Raw genomic sequence first — 18,084 nt, forward strand, 5'->3', positions numbered from 1 at the left:
GAGGGGATTGGCATGCTCTGCTCCTGTTTCTCACCAGTGGGGTAATGCCTCTCCAAGCTGCTGCTCAACCTATCTGTGAACAGAGTCTGGGGGGCAGCATGGCTGGTCTCTGTTGCACAGACTGCACACAGCCAGCCTATGGCAGCTCTTCCCTGGTCCTGCAGCTGAAGGAGGAAGGGTGGGGTGCTGACTGCAACACAAGGGGAAGCACCTGTGCTGGTAATGAGGTAAATTGGGTGGGGGGGGTTTCAGGGAGAGGAAAGGGAATGTGCTGCTTTAGAACAGAACTGTGGTTTTTATATGTGGCCCAGCTGTCTGCACTGCTGGGTTTTCTTGGATTTGGAGCTGGCTGCGGTGACACCCTGGGTTTGAAAAAAGAACTGTGATTGTATTAAATCTACCAACGTTCCCAGACCAGCATTGGTGGTGTTTGTCAGGCCCGTGAGCCTGGGCCCTAGGGGACAAGGACCTGCCCCTCAGCAGTCCTGGCTGGGGCTAGCACGGCCACATTAGATGAGTATTGTTGAGTACCTCTTAGCAATCTGCTTTGAGCTTTCATCCTCAGCCCCAAAGCGAGTAGCAAAGAGGGCAGGGAATAAAATGTAGGCTGCTTTTGGAGGAGGGAAAAATTGGGGGGCCAGGGTCCTGTACAACTCAAAGGTGTGTGGGTGGGGTGCCCATTGCCACTGTTTGCACCTGCTCCTAGTGCACAAAACTGATCCCACAAATGCAGAGGGGGGGTGTCTTGCCTTCCCTGCTGCAGGCCAGGGGGTCTAAGGAGTGCCTGTGGAGACATAGAGGTATCTGCCTCTTGCAGTTCCCTCCTCCCCTGGTCAATCCTAGTGCTGCTAAGCGGGGTATGAAACAAAATAATGTGGAAATGGTTTCCTGGCTCATAAAGCTTCCCCTTCAGGAGAGGGAGGAGTCTAAAACAGCTTTCTTTCATTAAAAGACCAGGAATGTGCCCAGCTGCCTTTGGCAGTGCACAAGGGAAAGGAGAAAGCAGCCCATAGTTCTCATTCTTGATTCTCCTGCTGCAGGATTTGAGTAGTACTCCTGCTGAAAGGTGTTCAGGGGATTAGCTCTGCTGCAGCCCCTAGGAATGCTACCCTCCTTCGTTCCCCCTCTGGGTTACTAAAGGCTGAATGGGCGGTGGGTATGATAGACTGTGGGAGGCTGTGCCTCCCCATACAGCCAGGTGTGGCCCTGAGCATACTCTTCCCCCAGACCCTTTCATGCTCTGCTGCTCCTCCTGGGCGGTGGCCCCAGCTTAGGCTGGGGCCATGCCTCCCAGGGCTGTGGAGGCTGCAGCCACACTGCCCACCCTCCTGGGGCTGTGGGTACTAGCCTGGGGCAGGGGCCTGCAGCCACAGTGACGGACTGTGGGCTCTGATGTGGAAGGGGTAGGGCTGGGGGCTAGCCTCCCCCCAGCTAGTGGTTCTCATGCTGTCCATGACAGACTCCTTGCTGCTAACGCATCTCCTGCTCCTCCTCCCCACAGCACACAAGTCTTCAAGCAAAGTCCTTGGGAGAGGGCTTGCTCCCCATGGTGCTCACGGAAAACCGCCACTCCCCCCAGGTAGTTCTCACCCTGAAGATGAGGGCCCTACTTGCATCATTACCATGGTGTTCCCCACTGTCACGACCTCACCCACAAATTGCTGTCTAGTGTGGCTGACTCAGACTGTTATCAGTATTGTAGCCATGTCAGTCCCAGGGCATTGGGGGTGGGGTGGGGTTAATATCTTTCATTGGACCAACTTCTGTTAATGAGAGGGACAAGAGTGAAAGCTTGTGCCTAGGGGTGTTAGTGAGAGTCTCATGATCTGTGATGAATTCAGTGAAACCCCAGCTCCTGGAATCATATGAATATGGGAGAAGCTCAGCTGACCTTTAAAACAAGGGTCAGTTTCTAGCCCTCCTGCGTGGGGAGAAAAGCTGGAATGTGGCTCCTAGAGGCTGGGATGGAAACACCAGAAGGTCAATGTACAGAACCTGACATTATTTTTAAAGTCACAGGATTTTGAAGGACCTGATTTGTGATTCATGATTGGAAGCCTTAGGGTTCACAATAGATTATCAGCAAGTGTTGCACAAAGTTCCTGCTGGAGTAGAGAGGGGCAACTAAAAATTTGGTGAATGGCAAATGTGCCCCAAAAAGTTCATGGGGAGGGGCACTGCACCTACTCACTAATTGGGGTCAAATTCAGCCAGTAGTTTCACCTGGAATGTGTTTGGAAAAGTCACGGTTGGGTTTGGTTGGACATTTTTTTAAATGACCAGTTTTGAATTCCATTGTGAATTGACATTTTCCGAACAATATTTTGCGATGACATTTTTTAAATGAAATATCAATTTAAATCCATGTTTTGTTTAAAAGTGTTGATTTGACTCCCCAGTCAGTGTTTCATGTGACCTGAAACTGGGTTTTTTTAGGTTTTCATTTTGGGGTGGAAAAACTGAAGCAATTGGGGTTTTTTTTTTGTTTTGGCCACTGAACTGAACCATCAACTCTGGCCGCGCTCTGTCCGTGAGTGTATTCCCTGTAAACCCAGCCCCTGGGCATGTGCTCCCCAATCTACCAGCGGCTCAGCCAGAACTCAAACACTTCCAAATATAGCCCTCCCCCTAATCCTCAGCCTGCCACAAACATCATCCTAAACTGCTCCACCCTGAGCACTTCTCCAGCCCCTCCCTCACTAACCCCACAAATTGCTGACACCCCCCCCCATCCTTCCCGTAATCCACTGCTCCTGGGGTCTTCACCGCAATTTCTTCCTGAACTCTCTGCCCCTCCACTCAAGTGCTCCCCCTTCTTCTTGGAGTAGTGGCCCAATAGGTGCTGCACTTCAGGTGTGCGTCTGCATGTGCCCCTCAAACCCTTATTGGAGAGTTCTAGCTACCGGTGCCCATTCAGCCCACACGTGCCCCCTAAACCACCTTGTGGCAGACATAGAGGCTATATACAGGTGCATAGGCAAACCGCCCTCAGTTTCTTCCCTACCACCTCAGCCCAGGACAGAACACTGGTGTGTCCGCCTAGAGTGCTCAGCCTTCTCTGTTTGCTGTGGCCATTAGTTTAGAGTGGTTGCTAGTTGAAGGTAAGAGGACAATTCTTTCCCTTGGGACCCTTGTCTTCTGGAGGACTCTTCCTCTGATAGCAGTGGGCCCATAAAGGCCTGGGGCTCCAAGGAGAGGCAGCGCGGCTGATAGGGCTCCTGTGCCCTCCATCACAAAGGAGGGTAAACACAAGGTACCATTGAGCTCGGTCCAATCAGCACTGAAGCATCCTGCTCATGGGTGCTGTGACACACCAGTCATAGTTACCGATGCAAGCTCAGCTGGGGGTGCCTGGACCCTCTGTACCAAGTAAGCGTTGGTGTTTGACACCCACAAAGCCTGTGGTATGCTCATTATTGGCACTGGCAGCTCCAGCCAAAGCAACCTCAGGTATGGTGTCAGTACCAGGGTCCTGTCCAGTACCACAGAAGTTCCGATACTCGAGGGATCGCTCAGTGTTGGATGAACCAGAGTCCCTGTTGCTGTCAGGTACCGAGCATCTTGTGGTACCAAGATCTCAGTCTCTGAGTGGCTGCTCCCTGGCAGAGGTTTCTCCTCTGTCCTCAGTGGCTGCTCCCCCATGGGAAGATGTTGAGGAAAAAGAAGAGGACTCCGTCGGTCTCTCTTCAAGTTCTGTTTGAGGTTCTCCTACCTAGCCCTGTAGGAACCTGCCCTCATACGGTGAGGACTCTGTGGCTCATCAAGCATGGTGGAATCAGCCCTTGTACGCAACTTCTGCTCCCTGATGGATCCCCACAATGACCATATTGGGACCCGTGGGCTGCTTATCTGCAACAATCCAGTAAACTACTGGTACTGTCCTTTAGGGAGACCGGGGTTCCACATCCTCCCTCTACCCTTCCAAGGCAGGAGATGTTGGAGGGCAGATGAGGAAGTCACCCCTGAAACTCCCATTTTGTTGTTGCTGCTGGATGAGGCACTCATGCTTCCCCCTCTTTCCATCGATGAAAATTTCAGGGCCTCATTAGAAGGGTAGCGAGTGCCCTACAGATCCCTCTGGAGAATGTCAAAGACTAGCCCCACAGGCTGCTTGATATTTTGCACTCAGCAACACCCTCCAGAGTGGCACTACCTGTCAATGAGGCTCTCCTGGATCCAGCTCAGACAGCATGACAGAGGCCATGCCACCAACATGCAAAATGGCAACAAGTAGTAGTATGTGCTCTTAAGGACTCAGACTTTGTTTTCCCATCAGCAACCTAACTGCCTCATGGTGGATGCTGTGAATGAGCAGGATAGGCAGTATTTTTCAAGGGTTACCCTGTGACAAGGATCAGACTTTCGTGCAAAGAGATCCACTCTTTTCTTACTCATCCCCAATATTGAAGTTCTGCATCATGTGCTATCAGGTGGCCAAGGCCAAAAAAACTTAACTAATTACAAGAAGTTTACAGCCTTTATTAAACATCTGCCATGTGACTGTAGGGAACCATTCCAGTCTATTGTTGCAGAGGGTCAACTGTTGACCAGACAAGCTCTCCAAGCATCCTTAGCTGTTGCGGATACGGCTGCCAGGTCTATCTCCACGGTGATAGTTATGCACAGGGAGTCATGACTCCAACTTTCAGGGTTTCCAATAGAGGTTCAAAACACAATAGGTGACCTCCCCTTTGATGGTCATAAATTCTTTTCAGAGACCACAAATGGCTCACTGCACATACTTAAGGACACCAGGGTTACCCTACATTAGTTGAGTGTTTATACGCCTACAAGCAAGAACCATTTCAGTAGGTCCCAGACTGCCCAAAAATCATGCCCTGCTCAGTTCTCAAGGCACCAAAGACCCAGGAAGCTCCCCAGAAAGAGACAGATTTCAGAGGAAGAGGGCCACCCTCTGCAACCACCCAGGTGTCATCTAAACAGCAGCTTTGGATGAAGATTCAACTCCTTCCATTCCTCTGATTTTTACAGTTACACCCTCACTCCCTCTGGGGACCATGTTGTCCATTTTCACCAGGCCTGGGAGTGGATCACCATAGACCAATGGATCTTGATGGTCATAACATCAGGCTACAACATCCAGTTTTTGCCACTCCCTTTCACACCCATTCCCTGTCCTTCTTCAGGGACCCTCTCATGGTCTTCTACTAAGGCAAGAGGTGGACTCTCCTCCAGCTAGGAGCAATAGAGCCAGTCCCTTCCCCTCACAGGGGCAGCGTGGGGAGGGGAGGGTCTATTCATAATATTTCCTACTACTGAAAAAGGACAGAGATTGGAGGCCACTCTTAGATCTAAGACAGTTGGACAAATTTGTGATGCCTGAAAAGACCAGGATGGTGACTCTTAACAATCAGAATTCCTGCTCTAGAGGAAGGGGATTGGTTTTCATCCCTTTACCTACAAGAAACCTCTTTCCATATAGCCAAACACACATCACATAGGAAATATTCACTGTAGGCAAAGATCATTTCCAATAACAAGTGCTTTTCTGTTGGTCTGTTTTCAGTGTTCTTGAAGGTTCTAGCAGTCGTGATGGCTTACTTGTACCTCAGCGACTGGCTTCTCAAAGGCTGCTCTTTCCAGGCGGTGTTGTCATCCAGTCAGAAGGCTCTGTTCTAAGAGATGAGCCTACAGCTGTCTGTAAAGAAACCAACATTAGTACCAGTGCAAGGAATACCATTTATAGGGGCATACATGGACTCTGGGACAGCCGGTGTGTACTTTCTTTCAAACAGATTTGTGACTATCGGGACTGCTAGGGATGATTCAGGGAAGCCCTCAGATATCACTAAGGAGCTGTCTTCAACTCCTTGGCAATATGGTAGCATGTACCTTTGGGACCAATCGTGCATGATTACACTTCCCCTGCTTTCAATGTTGGTTGAGAACTGCCTGTTCTCTGACTAGGGACACCTTGGACACCTAGGTCATGGTCCCCTTGCATGTGAAGAGCTCCCTGAACTGGTGGAAGGAGCAACACCATGTCTGGCCTGTGTTGTTCATAGATTTTAAGACCATTAGGGATTTTTGTCATCATCTAGTCTGACCTCCTGCCTCACACAGGCCAGAGTCCTGACCCACAATAATTCCTGGAGCAGATCTTTTCAAAAAATATCCAATCTTGATTTTTTAAATTGCCAGTGATGAGGAATCCACCACAACTCTTAGTAAACTGTATTCCAATAGTTAATTACACTCAACCCTTAACAATTCACACCTCATTTCCTGCCTGAATTTGTCTACCTTCAACTTCCAGCCATTGGGTCATATTATATCTTCTGATAGATTGAAGAGCCCCCATTATTAAATATTTGTTCTCTGTAAGTAGATACTTCTAGATTGTAATCAAGTCTCCCCTTATAGAATCGTAGAAAGGTAGGGGTGGAAGGGACCACAAGAGGTCATCAGGTCCAGCCCCCTACACTGAGGCAGGACCAAGTAAACATAAGGAGGGTCTAAACAGGTGTTTGTCCAATCTGTTTTTAAAAACCTCCAATGATTGGGATTCCACAGCCTCTTTTGGAAGCCTATACCAGACCTTAACTACCCTTGTTGTTAAAGTTTTTTCTGCTATCTAACCTAAAATCTCCTTTGCTGCAGATTAAGCCCATTACTTCTTGTCCTACCTTCAGTGAACATGGAGAACAATTGATCACAGTCCTCTTTATAACATCCCTTAACATAATTGAAGACTATTATCAGGTTCCTCCCCCCAGTCTTCTTTTCTTTTGACTAAACATGCCCAGTTGTTGTTGTGTTTGTTTTTTAACCTTCCCTCATAGGTGAGGTTTCAAAACCTTCTTTCATTTTTGTTGCTTTCCTCTGGACACTCTCCAATTTGCCCACATCTTTCCTAAAGTGAGGTGTCCATACAGTACTCCAGCTGAGCCCAAGTAGAGTGGGACAATTGCCATCACCCCCCATCTTCCATACAACACTCCTGTTAATACACCCCACAATATTAGCTTGCTTTGCAGCTGCATCACACTATTGACTCTTATTCAATTCACGATCCACTATAACCCCCAGATTATTTTCAGCAGAACTATACCATGCCCGTTATTCCCTATTTTGTAGCTATGCATTTGATTTTTCCATCTTAAGTCAAGATCCTTGTACTTTCTTTATTGAATTTCACCTTGCTGATTTCAGACCAATTCTCCAACTGGTCATGGTCATTTTGAATTCTAATTGTGTCCTCCGAGCTGTCTCCAGTCCCTCCCAGCTTTGTGTCATCTGCACATTTTATAAACATACTCTTCACTCCCTTATGCAAATCATTAATGAAAATAGTGAATAGTACTGGACCCAGGACTGACCCCAGCAGGACCCCACTAGATGCACCCTCCCAGTTTGACAACAAACCATTGGTAGAACCAGGTTCTCAGACTCGCTGCCATGGGGCTTCTTTATGGGGTAGATACTCTTTATACTACTACTCACATGCAGCTCAGAACACAGAAAAACACAACAGCTCCACCTAGGACAGGGTTTATTAACCCTTGAGTGGAAACAAACTACTTCAACCCACCTTCCTCCCCTGAGTGACTGACATCCATAGGGTTTGCAGAAGAAAACAGTGTACAGGAGGCCTACTGTGACCCTCGGATGTTAAGCAGAGGAACATCAAGCAGGAGTAAGGAGGTGGGATTACTTATGTGTATGGCATGAGTGTATATGGCATGTGTTAGGATAATACATCCAGGTCTGGTGTCCACATTTCAAAAAAGGAGGTTGAAAAATTGGAAAGTGTTCAGATAAGAGCCACACGAATGACCTGAAGTCTGGAAAACCTACCTTCCCCTGGGAAATTAAACCTCAAACTATTTAGTTTATTCAAGAGAAGGTTGAGATATGACTTGATCACAGGCTGTAAGCACCTATGTGGGGAGAAGATCTCTGATAGCAGAGATATTTAAGTTAGCAAACCAAGGCAAGCCAAGGTTCAAGGCCTGGAATTTAAAGATAGAACATTCAAACTGGAAATAGGTAGATTTGGAAGGATTTGAGGTTGGTAAATGTCAAGTTCACACAAATGGGTGAAAAAATATTTCCATCAATAATAAGAATTTACAGATAGGCAAAGTGAGTGAGGGTGGGAGGGGGTAATGCTGCTTGAGAACTCATCAGAGTCAAAACCCAGTAATCTAGACTTCTGAATCAGGCTTGTTGCAAATGGGCTAGTGAATGAATATTGAAAACAGTTATGATTTGATTTAAGGGTATTTACTTTGCATACTTTGACATGATGTTGACAATTGGTGTTTCAATGGTTTATAAAGCTTTACTTTTTTGAAATTCAAAAGGGCTTCTGTCATGAAACAATTGTCTGACCTCTCCAATAATTCCCCACAACTGTGAAAAATTAAAATGCTTAAAAATAAATATCAACATCGTCCAATGACATGTTTAAACAATCAAATTCTGCCAAGCCTACAACTAAGTCACACATTTTTAACTGAGAATAATTAGCCGTTGTTGAAACTTACCAAGTGATGTAGTGGATTGTTCATCACATGACGTCTTTTTACATCAAGACTGGCTGTCTTTTTCTAAAGGATACTCTGTATCACAACCACCAGTCATTAGGCTTGATAGTGTTAATTAATCCTCTATTAATTCCATGTAAACATTGTTAAAAGCACATTAAGGCTGCACAATGAAGTGTTGAAGAGACAGGAAATGTCATTTTTGTCCTTAATCCTATTATCACATACATTGCTCCTGCAGAACCCCGTCCTGTTCGGTGCACAGGATGGACTGGAAACTGAGTGGATGAGGCAGCTGAGCTAGGTTTATTTTTATCCTCAGGCAGGAGCCCTGCCTTGAGTATTGCCCATCCAGTGTGCCGAGTGATGTATCCCTGGGCAAGGCTGAGCTTGTCCAATATAGTAAATTCTAGAAGTGCAGGCAAAAGGCCTCTTGTTCCTTTGTGACATGAAACAAGGCTAAGTCAAGGATGCCCTATTTTCTGTCCACACTGGCATAGCCCTGTGCCATCTCCACGCATGGCACTGCAGGCATATTCCAGAATACATTCCTCTCGGGCACCAGTGCTCCTGCCTTAAAGCAAAGACTGGAGTATTGTGCATAATAAATATAACATGGCATATAGGAAATACAGCACTGTCCCTTGGAGGAGCCCAAGAACCGCCAGAGACCCATGGTCCATCTTGCCCAGTGTCTGTTCCAAAAGTGGCCAGAGCCAACTGCTTCAGAGAAAGGGGCAAGAATCCTGCAGTGGATAATGGTGGACTAACCTGCCCCAGGGAAGTTTCTCACTGTACCCATTGGTGACACTCCCAGGGGTACCCAGGGTTGTGAGGCCCCTGCCCTTCGTGCAAGGACGTCTTGTCTGGTCCTGCTGTGGATCAGCTCCCTAAAACCACTAGCCTCTGGTAGCACAAGAACTGCCTGCCAGGCCTCACTCTCTCTGTACAGCGAGCGCTAGAAATGCCCCGAGGCCTCCAAATGTTCCCTGTAGTATCCAGCCCCTGCTCCCCTGAACACTGAGTTACCAGGACTGCTGTTGCCAACACACCAGCTTCTTAGCTAGGCCTCAGAACCCAGCTCTGCGAAACACACAGGACATAGAGCCAGCAAGAGTGAAAACAAGAATATTAGCAAAGAACGGTCTACAGCTAGTGAGTCAGAACATTGGAAACAAATGGTTACATATAAAACACAATCAATAACACGCTTTCTGGAGCCTAAACATAACTACCAGGTTTGACCCTCCTGTCTAAAGAAGCTTTTCTCACCCAAAGTTATCTCCAGTGGTTTCAGCCAAGCCTGGCTAACAGCCCTCTTTCATGAGGGTACTTGCTGTCCACTTACCTCCTAGGTGAAGGGTGCCAGGGTGTGAGGTTCTGCAGAGTGCGGGATGGCCAGTGCCTCCATGCCGTTACCCAGCAGTGTTAGCACATAGACCCTATGACACAGACCCTATGGACATACCTCCCACAGAAAGTACCACCCCAGATGGCCGAACTGACAACTTCTCTCATGGCCCCTTATTGGTCCAGGCTCCCTATTTAAGCCCAAGAGGGGTTCCCAGAAGTGTCTGTGCAACAAGATAGACTCCTCCACCAGCTGTAGCTACAGAACTGCCTGCCAGCTCACTCTTGGACAACTGACCCCAGCTCTGAGCCTTGGCTCTGACCCCTGGTTCCTGACTCTGGCTCTGCCCATTGACAATGTTCTTGGCCTCTGACTATCACTGCTCCAGCCACTAATCCTGACCACCCAAGCCCCAGCTGTGAAAGTTTGCATGGGCTAGAAGAGCCCTAACTCCCTTTGTGGAAATGGCCTCAGCCTTACCACCCCCCAGCAGATCCCACTGGACACCAGGACCGCAGGAGCAGGTTGACCATCTCCAGGCAAAAAATCATGCACGGTGAGCTCAGGTGATGCAATTTTTGGCTGCGAATCAGCCCCTTCAGGAACAAGTGGCCCACTTGCCCAAAGAAAACACTGCAGGCAGGCATTGGTCATGGCCCTGTTTCCCCAACAAGGTCCCGGTAACCCTGCTTGAGCATTTTGATGGAAGCAGCCCAAAATTCAGAGGGTTCCTCAATCAATGCCCCCTATTTTTCCTGCTCCACCCCAGACCTATTCCACAGAGCAGGCAAAAGTGGAAGTGTTAGACTGGCTTTCCCCTCTTGGAACAAAATACCCCAGTGGTGTAGGACTAGAACACTTCCCTGCAAGCATTCTCTACTCTTCAGTGCTACTCAGCGAAAGCCAACCTGCGGAGGATATGACTGGGCCGGGCTACCTCGTACACCTCACCTTTCCAATGGCTCACTCCTGACGTGGAATCGAATGGGGCAGCTCAGCTTTATCCGTTTTGAGACAGGCCCCAGGAAGAGACCAGGACAAGCAGGCCCATGCAGAAACACCTACCAGTCTGGATTCCTTCATCAACTTAGCTCTCTGTATTGACAACCAGTTGTGTGAGTGAAGGGGAGAGAAAAAAGGGTGTCATAGCTGTCCCATCAATACCTCAGCCCCATTAGCAGCAGACCAGACCCCCGAGCCCAGGCGGGTTAGTCTGGCTCACTGGCATCTGACCACCAAGGTGGGGGAGCGATGCCGGCATAATAACCTACGTTTTTATGGCAGTGAGCCTGGCCCCGTTCTGGCTGCCTGCCCTTTGCAAACACTAGTCCGGAGAGACCTGACTGGAATGTGCTGTGGGCCACATAGGTCCTCCATGCACTTTCAAGTACAGATACAGTTATGCATTCAGGATGAATCCCAACAGATACCTCCACACTGGGCCCTTGTTGATTCTGATGCTGCTGCTAACTTTATATACACCATCACAGCTCAAGCTGTGCAAATTCCCGTATGGCTGAAATCTATCCTGGACCTCCTAGAGATAATAGTCTGGTCACTCCTGTCCCCAGGTCCGATCGAGGAAGAGACTGCATCCCTGGAAGTCACCATCCAAGGACACCGAGCGACACTGCAATTCAGTGCAATCTGTTACCTGCATTTCCTGCTGATACTCAGTGTCTCTCTACAACCCACAGGTTTTCTGGTAATAACAAAAAATCAGCTTCCCCTACAAATTTTGCCTTCAAGTCTATCTGCCCACAGCTGACAGTGGGTCTTTGGACCTGGGTAGACCCTTCTAGTGTGAGGCAGTGCTCATCTCCAGGGAATCCCGGGAACTGGTGAGGGGTCAGATGGGGCCATACTCAGGACTGACCCTCAACCTACCTATCAATAACAAGACTATGGGGATGTTTTTGAGAAAAATAATGCAGCTACCCTACCCCTGCACCGGGACTACAACTGCCCCATAGATTTGCAGTCTGGGGGCACAGGCCCTTTAGGATCGAATCTACACAATGTCTGAACTAGAGCCAGCCACCCTACATGTGTACCCCTTACCTCTGATCCCTGAACTGCTAGACCACATATGGTCTTCTTGGCTATCTATGAAAATGGACCTGGAAAGTTCGGGGGTGGGGTTTGTAGGTTGGGGCACATCTGGGCAAGGGATGAATGGAAGACCACCTTCCGAATCCATTACGATCACTTGGAGAACTTAGTGATGCCATCTGATCTTGTGAACACCTCTGCAACCTTTTAGCACTTTGTTTACGATGTGTTCTGGGACCTCTTGGACCAATATGTAGTCACCTGTCATGACAATATGCTGTCAAACTGCATGCAGTGACTCAAGAGTGTGAGTACCAACCTCAGGGAAGACTATTAGGAACCAGGGCACAAACACCAAATTGGTTGTGAATTCTATATGTGGATTTCATCCACCAGTTATCAAGTGTAAACTCCTCAGGTACTATAACAGCTAAACAGGGAGTCACAGACAGTCCTCCTTGGGTACTCCAGTCTATCTGGCTACCCAGGTGAGTTTACCTTTGTGATAGATAGTCTCTTACACCAAGAATCACAGAAATATTCAAGTTATTCCCAGTCCTAAAGGATCAGTCACTTACCACAGGTCAGTCACACCTTTGATCTCACACCAAAGACAATGCTTGTTGCTAATCCTATAATAAACTATCCGAAGATTTATTAATTAGGGAAAGGAAATGAGAGTTATGTACAAGGTTAAAGCAGGTAAACATCCACATGCAAATGAGTTACAATCTTTAGTTTCAAGAGGTAAGAGAAGTTTCTTTAAAAGCAAGTTCTATATATATGTTTGCCAGAAGCTGGGAATGGGCGATAGGGGATGGATCACTTGATTGACTGTTCTGTTCATTCCCTCTGGGTACCTGGCATTGGCCACTGTCAGAAGACAGGATAGTGGGCTAGAAGGATCTTTGGTCTGACCCAGTCTGGCTGTTATGTTCTTAGGTTGGCTGACTGAAAACCTGTTTTTCACCTCAGCTGAAACAGACCTTATGACCATAATTTTCAGTGAATAAAGATCACTCCTCGCAAACCAGGCTTGCATGCCTTTCACAATGATACTGTGACCCCCCGGCTTTTATGTTAGACCTCCCATCACACTCTTTAGTGAACTAGAATATACCTACCAGCTGCAGAATATCTCTGTAACCCCTAAGGACTCCTCGGTGCCCCTTGCCATGTGGCACTAAGATATGCCGGGGCCCACCTCCAGATAATGTCTGGCTCATGCCCTGAAGCAGGCGGACTTAAAGCCCTGATCCATTTGTACGTCGGGTCCAGTACATGAATGTGGATTATCTACAGACACCACCGAGCCTTTGACTGGCTCACTAGGCTTGTGTGCACGCTGACACAGGACCATCCGCTTTGCAGCATCCTGCAGTTCAGCAGCGTGGCCACCAGGGGGAGGCAGTGCTACGTTCCTGTTCTAGATCTCGGGCATCCTTCATGCCTGCTAGCGGCGGGGGGGCTGGGGCGGGGAGGGGGGAGAGGGGTTCAGTAGCCCCAGAGCTGCCTGCTGGGCCCAGGCCTTCTGTACTGGGAACCTGCCCTCAGTCCTGCCTTCCTCCCTCAACACAGGCCTGCTGGCTGCACTAGCACATCGCCCCCCGCCCATCCTCTGCCAGTTCTCCCACCCAAGCTCCTGGACTCTGGCCTGGCGGGTGTGTGTTAAGTGTGTATGTTAAGTGTGCGTTTCTGTCCTGGGAGTGGGGACCTGCAGCAGGGTTTGGCACATCACATGAGGAACAGACTGGGTATGGGGTGGGTCTCAGCTGGATGAACCCATCCAGACTCACTCAGGCATGAATCCAAGCCTTCACCCCAGGGACCATAAATCCCCCTCCTCCTCCTCAATACAGCATCCCCAGTGGCTTCTCTGAACCCTCACCAATTAGCCAGTGTCAATTGCCAGGTACTACCTGGTGGTCTAGCCAGTGGGCCATATGAGGACTAGCCAGAGGGGCCCTGCTCTCTCTGGCTGAGGTCCATTCACACAACTGCACAATCCTGCCAGAGGCTCAGGCCCTGTGGGAACCTCCACTCTGCAGGAATTGGACAGCGTACCAACTCCACACAGCCCCAATGTACTCCGGAGGCTGTGGGGGAGAGATGCAGCAGGGCAAGCCTACCCCTGAGCCCTCAGTAACCAAAGTAGAAATTAACCTGCCTCTTCATGTTAATATCTGAGCCATGAACACAGGGAAGCTGTATTCATGGCCCTGGGCTGGGGTGATTGGTGATTAGGGTGTGAAGAGGAACCTAGCAAATCACAGCTTCTTTTCAAACTCTTTAAGACAGAAATACTCCCAAGAGGTGCTGGTGCTGCCTCTTGGGCCCATCTGTGGTAAGCATGCCCTGTGGGTGCAGTGAAAGCTGGTGGCGGATTATAACTAGATGTAAATCTTGCCAGGGTCCCGTTCTCCTGACAGGGAAGTGGAGGCCTGGTGCTAAATCGGGAAAGACTGAAAACCAGGGAGATCCAGCTTGACAATGAAGGGGTTGGGGGAGAATCAAAAAGAGAAAAGAAGGGCAAACTCCATTGGCTTCTTGCCACAGAGCCGAGGTCCAGAGGACAGCGAGACAGGCCATTTCTGGGCTAACGCTCCAGGAGTTGAGACTCCCTGAATCTCATATTCATAGGAGATTAAGAACCCAGTAAATGCTGGGTCACAAATTCAGCCAACCATGGCCCAAGGGAGTTTGCCTTCTAGTACAGAAAATAAAATGATCCAAAAAATAAAACTTCCCAGCCAGAGAAGAACTGGCTGAGCAGCTACCTTTTGCTGACAGCAAGACACTGCCTGAGAATCACAGCACCGATGCTCCAAGCCACTGGCACTGGAAGGGATGGGGACGCAGGCTGGCAAGGAAATAAAAAGCGAGCATGGAACCAGGAATGAAAGGAGCGTGATTCTGCTGCCCCAAAAGTCAGTGAAAAGCCCCACTGATTTTAATGGCAACAGGAGCCTCCAGCCCTGCATGACCGGTGCAATAGAAGGAAGGCAGGGAATGCAAGCAGGACCCTGAAAAGGACTCCAGAAGTAAGCCCTCTGTACAACAATAATGCAATGGGGAGGAAGCGGCCAGTGGGACTTCAAAAGGGGCTGCTCAAAGAATGGGCAATAATGAAAACTCTATTCTGGAAACAGGATGGCAGAAAGGCAGTCAGATACAGGGCCAGGCTGTCAGGGAAATGAGCTCATTCCCTCTTGCTGAGCAGAAGCAAGGGTCAGGGCCCTGCAGGGCAGCTTTCCATTGGAGCAGAAAATCAGGGACGCAGTGTCTGGGTATATTCTTAGGACAACTTGTTTATTAAATGCTATAGACACCAGTTCTGGAACAGAGATGGTCACAAATGACTTGCATCTACTCCCTTCTTTCATGAATCTCAGCCCAACATCAGTGCCCAATTCAGCCCAACATCAGTGCCCAATCTGCCTCCAGAAGTGACTCTAGCTAGAAGGATTAAGGCAGAGAGCACACTCCCTTGCTGCCTGCCACAGCGTCACAAACACACAACTAACATTAACACAGCATTTCTTCAACACCTGAGCAGCACTCACACTCTGGGGAGAAAAAATGCATAACATTATGTGTAACAGCATCCCCTGGTGACTCCTGCATTACAGCCCCCAAAGGACCAGGGAATAGGAAGGGATTTCATGATCTTTAGGGAGGACACAACATGAATGTTATAAAAGCAGCTACAAAACTAAACCACTTTCGAAAATCTAGCTTTGGAATACAGACAAGGTTGGACAGTCAGGAAGCAACAAGAATTGGCCAGCAGAGTGGTACAATCAGGCCTAAATTTACTTATCCACAGTGCATTGCTCATGTAAAATCCTGGAGCGTTTGGGATGTAGCACAGGCCCGGAATGAAGCAAACACAGCACTGACTTCCGCTCAGGGACAGCACTGACCCTGAGAGCTCTGACTGGTAACCTTAATGCCTGCTGTCATACAAGGTACAAAAATGAAGGGGGAAATCTCTGCAAATGTGTTGAAGATAATAGAGCCATCAGCATTAAGCAGCAGCGGGTTTGCGACTGGTACAGAGATTGGGTGTTTCTATTCACCCTGCCATCTACCTAAGAACAAGGGGGCACTAAATTAAATTGAAAGTCAGCACATTTAAAATGGCCCTGTTTTGTGCAGCACACCATTAGCCTGTGGAACTCATTGTCACAAGATATCACTGAGTGCAAAAGTTCAGCAGGATTCAAAAAAGTATTGAGCATTGCTACTGATAAACATCTTTTATAAATAAGAGTTTGGGAAGGGATAGCTTCAAGCTTCAGGGCAGGAAACAGCTTCTCACTGATGGGAGTTAGGGAGAAACTTTCCCTGTGGACAGGTTAGCCCATAACTGCAGGGTCTTGCACCTTCCTCTGAAGCAGATGGTGCTGGAGAGGAGACTGGGCTAGATGGAAGTTGGGTCTGATCCGATCTGGGTATCATTTCTCTTGAATGCTGTGGTGCCTTGTTTAGTGGTCACAGATGACAGTCACGTCTTAGAGAGTGATTCTGCTCAGAATGACGGAATCCTGTCTGAGGTTTGTCAGGGCGTTTGTTGAAATTGGCAATAAGGGCTTGGGGAATCATGGTCCCAAAGATGAACAGCACACAAACAAATCTATTCAGAGATTTAAAGGCCAGAAGGGACCATTGTGATCATCTAGTCTGACCTCCTGTATAACACAGGCCAGAGAAACACCCAGAAATAACTCCTCCCCGAACTACAATGTATCCATTAGAAAAACATCCAATCGGGATTTTAAAATGGCCAGTCATCCACCACAACCCTTGGTAAATTGTTCCAATGGTTAATCACCCTCACTGTTAAAAATGTGTGCCATATTTTCAACCTGAATTTGTCTACCTTCAACTTCCAGCCATTGGATCTTGTTCTACCTTTGTCTGATTGAAGAGCCCATTATCAAATATTTGTTCCCTATAGAGGCACTTATAGACTGTAACCAGTGGTTTGTCAACATGGTGTTTTAGTCCGCACCCGAGGGTTGTAAATGTAAATCCGTGTGGCCTAAATATGCACTAAAATTTCCATACTGCACATCAATGTAGTCCCGTTTCAGACAATCCTACATTAATATGCACTGGGGAACTTTTCATGCACACCAGGAGTGTTTGTACAGGCCAGTAAGTGTGCAACACACTAGTGCAAATTAAAATGTACACCCCTCTGATATGGACTAAAGCAGTGGTTCTCAACCAGGGGTCCAGGGCAGCCGCGAGCAGATTTCAAGGGGTCTGCCAAGCAAAGCCAGCATTAGATTCGCTGGGGCCCAGGACCATAGGCACCGACTTCCTCTCTACACAGGGGGTGCTCATCTCCTTTGCCCCAGCCCCAGCCCCACTCCTCCCTTCCCCCAAGCCTCCACCCTGCCCCTTCCCACCCCCACTCCACCCCTGCCCTACCTCTTCCCTGCCTCTTTCCACACCCTCCCCCAAGCACGCCCTGTCCTTGCTCCCCCCCCCCTCCCAATGCCTCCTGCATGCCATGGAACAGCTGATTGCGGCAGGTGGGAGGTGCTGGGAAGGAGGGGGAAGAGTTGATTGGTGGGGTTGCCTGCAGACAAGAGGTGCTGGGGGGGGAAGTATGGAGCTGGCTGCCAGTGGGTGCTAAGAACTGGCTAATTTTTTTCAGTGTCTATGCCCAGGGCAGAAACCTGAAGCCCCACCACATGGGGCTGAAGCCTGGGGCCCTGAGCCCAGTGGGCCATGGAGTTTTTATAGCATGTCAGGAGCGGGTCAGAAAGAAAAAGATTGAGAATCCCTGGACTAAAGCACTGTATAGGTATGCCCAAGTCACACCTTAACCTTCTCTTAAGCTAAATAGTTTGAATCTATCACTAGGAGGCAGGTTTTCTAATCCTTTAATCATGCTCATGGCTCTTCTCTGAACCCTCTCCAATTTATCAACCTCCATCTTCAATTGTTGGCACCAGAACTGGACACAGTTTTCCAGTAACAGTCACACCAGTGCCAAATACAGAGGTAAAATAACCTCTCTGCTCCTACTTGAAATTCCCATTTATACAACCAAGGATCACATGAGCTCATGTTCATTTAATTATCCACTGTAACCCTCAAGTCTTTTCAAACTCACTGTGTCCCAGGATAGAGTTCCCCATTCAGTAAGTATGGCCT

This window comes from Dermochelys coriacea, chromosome 15 (genome assembly GCF_009764565.3).
Source record: "Dermochelys coriacea isolate rDerCor1 chromosome 15, rDerCor1.pri.v4, whole genome shotgun sequence".
NCBI classification, from domain to species: Eukaryota; Metazoa; Chordata; order Testudines; family Dermochelyidae; genus Dermochelys; species Dermochelys coriacea.